The sequence below is a fragment of the Propithecus coquereli genome, unplaced genomic scaffold (genome assembly GCF_000956105.1).
Source record: "Propithecus coquereli isolate 6110/MARCELLA unplaced genomic scaffold, Pcoq_1.0 Scaffold46, whole genome shotgun sequence".
Taxonomy (NCBI): domain Eukaryota; kingdom Metazoa; phylum Chordata; class Mammalia; order Primates; family Indriidae; genus Propithecus; species Propithecus coquereli.
Genome location: NW_012150396.1, coordinates 7,543,349 through 7,547,437, shown reverse-complemented (window position 1 = coordinate 7,547,437; position 4,089 = coordinate 7,543,349).

The window sequence follows — 4,089 nt, the reverse complement described above, 5'->3', positions numbered from 1 at the left end:
TCAGGCTGGTCTCAAACTCCTAAGCTCAAACGATCCGCCCACCTCGGCCTCCCAGAGTGCTAGGATTACAGGCGTGAGCCACCACGCCCGGCCCCAAATGACAATTTCTTGTGCTTTGTTTTTATAAAGAAACAAAAGACTTCCATCCTAGTTTGATATACAGGGTGGTTGTCTAAGGACAGGAACCAGCTCTCTTGCTGTGTTTTATGAAACATCTATCTCATTGTTGGCACTCAATGAATATTAAATTATAATTCTGCTGTGGGTGTCATTTAGGTTCCCTGACATTGTTACAACTTTCTACTCTGTTTTTGGTGGGTGTGAGATCCTATAATAAAATCATTTTTATGGAAGTAGATGCATATTACACGCGATTTGTCAGTGAGCTTACCCAGGTCTTTTTAGGAACACGCCCTGCTCAAATACAGATGTGTTTTAAAATTCTGTGTCGGTGTGATTCAACTGTAGGAGGGTAAGGTTTGTAATGTACTATAATAAATTGCTTCTCAAGAACATTATCAGACTTCAATTATTCTCAATTCTAGAAAAAAAAATGAATCATTCTTTCCTGCAGAAAAACCAAAGGAGGGCAGAAGATTTTTAAAATATAAAACTAAGCTTACATCGTAGGTCTACTTAAACGCATTCCTGGGAGATTTCGCTTTAATCATTTTTTTAACCTACTGTATTTAGAAGCAGCATATACTAAAGAAATCTCAAACGCTTTCACGTAACTATTAATGGCTGCAGTCAAAAGTTCTGAGATAATCCAGCTGGCATTTGTCATACCTCGAAACCTCCAAGGAGGTATATTTATGCTTCATGAAGTTTTGCTTGAACTTGCCTTAGCTTATCAACCTAAGACATGATTAAGGAAATTAAAGCACAAAGATTATCCACTGAAGAGTTTCTTCATCCTCTCTATTGCTGAGACTCTACCAAATACTTCTTCTTTGCTCACTTAACTAAGTCTTCATAATCAGACCTTCAGCGGAAGTCAGAGAGGAATACCTTTACGGAAGAATTCTTCCCAAAGTGTGGAGGCGTTCTTTGGGATGGAATCGTCTTCATTGAAACCCACCTCTACTCTTGGACATTTAACCCAGAGAAATGAAAATTTGTGTTCGCACAGAAACCTTTCTAGTGATATTTGTAGCAGCTTCATGACGAATAGGCAAGAAATGGAAAAAACTCAGATGTCCCTCAGGGCAGATAGTTGAACAAACTGCAGTACATCCAAACCACAGAATCCTACTCAACAATAAAAACACACACTATTCATATGCTCAACAACCTCGATGCCTCCAGAGAATCTCACGGAGTGAAGAAAGCCGTTCCCCAAGGGTTACAAACTGCGTGATTCCATTTATACAACGTTCTTGAAATGACAAAAGTATAGAAATGCAGAACAGACTGGAGACATCCGAGGGTTTCGGAGGGGGAAAGGCAGAGGGCACGCGGGTATGGGTATAAAAGGAACACGAGAGACCCTTGTGAGGATGGAGATCTTCACTGTATCAACATCGATATCCTGGTTGTGCTATGGTACTATTTTTTTTCTTTTTTTTTTTTATTTCAGCGTATTATGGGGGTACAGATGTTTAGGTTACGTATGTTGCCCTTCCCCCCCCCGTGCTATGGTACTATTATTTGGTAAGATATTACCATTGGGGAACTCTAGGTAAATGATTTCTATGTAGTATTTGTTACAACTGCATATGAATCTAAAATTATCTCAAAATCAAACATGTACTGCCCGGAATCCATTCCATCTTTTTGCAAGATCTCCCTGATAGCTCTTGGAACGACCTTTCACTTTTTTCAGTCCGTGTGGTTCCGATGCCAGAGCCAGCCTGGGGCTCTGTGTGTGGACTCGTAACCCAGACCCGATCAGTGAACAGAGAGCATCTCTTTGACCACAGTGATTGGTGCGAAAATGGTCACATGATTGGAGTCGGTGCAATGATCCTCAACCTCAGAGCTTTTACTGAACTGTGGGGTAGGAGAAGCTCTTTTTATGGAAGTTGCTAAGTTTTGTAGATGAAAATCTCCAACCTGCAGGGCCCACCACATCCAGTGTTCCAGCGAGAGATGAAGTCAGTGCAGAGAAGGGCGCAGCCAAGAGATGGGAAGACGTGGGTCTCGACGACAAAGTTTGTTCCTTTGGATTCAGCTGTGTCTGAAGCTAGCACATTCCCTTGACTTTTCAGCTACATGAACCAAAAATGCCTTCTTAAGTTAAAAAAAAAAAAAAAAAGTTTGTTTTTGTTTTGAAAACAAGGTCTCACTCTGTCACCCAGGCTAGAGTTTAGTTGCGCCATCAAAGCTCACTGCAGCCTCCAACTCCAAGGCTCAAGTGATCCTCCCAGTTCAGCCTCCTGTGTAGCTAGGACTACAGACTTGCACCAACATACCAGGCTAATTTTTTTGTTTTCTGTAGAGACAGGGCCTCACTGTGTTGCCCAGGCTGGTCTCAAACTCCTAGCTTCAAGGGATCCTCCCACCTCGGCCTCCCAAAGTGCTGGGATTATAGGTGTGAGCCACAACTATGCCCATCTTAAAAAAAAAAGTTTAATTTAAAAAGATTTTTAGTGACGATTAGACTCACATTCAGTACAGGTATTTCTATAAACAATGTAGTAAAGTTTGAAATACTTTTCACTACAACAAAAATATTTTATTATTCCACTAGCAAGAATTCTGTTTTGAACTTTTATTTCTCAAATCCAATCTCAGTTCTCCTCCCTCCTCTTCTGATCTTGGTGTCCCATTAATTTTCTTAAACAACCAAGGTATGTTTGACATAGCCTGTATGTTTGGTTTTGCATATTTTTCTATTGGGGTGTACGTTCTTATTGACTTGTAAGAGATCTTTATATATTAAGGGTAGTAGGCCTCTATCGATCACATACATGGAAAATGCTTTTTCCTGTTGGCCATTTGTCTCCTAACTCAGAATGTTTATTCTACTCAGAAATATTTAATTTTTTTACAGTCACATTCATCGATGTCGTTTTTTATTGTTTTGGTCCTTTGTGTCATGCTTAGAAAGGTTTTCCCCACCCTAATATCATGTTTAAAATATGCCCATAATTTCTCCTGTTACTTTCACAGTTTCTTTTTTAAACAGCTATAAATAATGTAAAGAACACTGTAGGAATGACATTTTTCCCCAAATGTTTACAGATTGGACATTTATTCACTAATACATTTTTCCCTGCTGATTCAAAAATGCTGATTTTTCATATGCTAAATCCCTAACTGTAGTTGGGGCTGAGACTGGACATTTTGTTTCCTAACCATCTACTTCTCAGCCAGCACCACTGTGTTTTAATTTCAGCAATTTTATGTTACATTTTAACATCTGGCAAGGCAATGTTCCTTCTTAATATTTTTTTCAGAATTCTTCTAGCTGTTCTTGAATGCTTATTTTTCAAAGTGAAATTTAGAATCATTTTGTCAAGTTCCTCACCACCTTCTCCATAGCAAATGGGGATTTTGATTGATATTGCAAATGCAGAGAGTAAATTTAAACGGAGTTGACCTTTTAACAAAAAAAGACTAGTTTTTCTAAGTTATGTCTTTCTATTTATTCAAATCTTTCGCCATGTGCTCAAATCTGTCAAAGTGTCATGTGGAATGTTATAATTTTATTCATCCAGTTCCTGACTATTTCTTAAGACTATTTTTCTAGATGTTCTTTAATTGTAAATGGAATACTTTGTCTTTATGTTTTCTATACAAGAACATGTTATATCAGGAAGCTATTGATTTTATTTTACAACAATCTACTTTAATACCCTTATTCTCTTGAAATTTTCTTGTCTGCAAGATATATAATTTTTTCAATATTTTCAAAGATTAGTTGATTTAAAATAGTTTAGGAAACAACTGCGTGATTAGTATTATTTATAATTGAAAAAGTAACTGCTGATTTAAAACCCACACACATCCCAACGCAAATATATGACAAGAATCCCTGGATTGGGACATTTCTTCTAGAATTTAAATATTAGCAAAAGCAAGGACTTCAGTATTTTTGTGAATCATTCTTCCTCTACAGCACGATTTTGTTTCTCTTATAAGAGC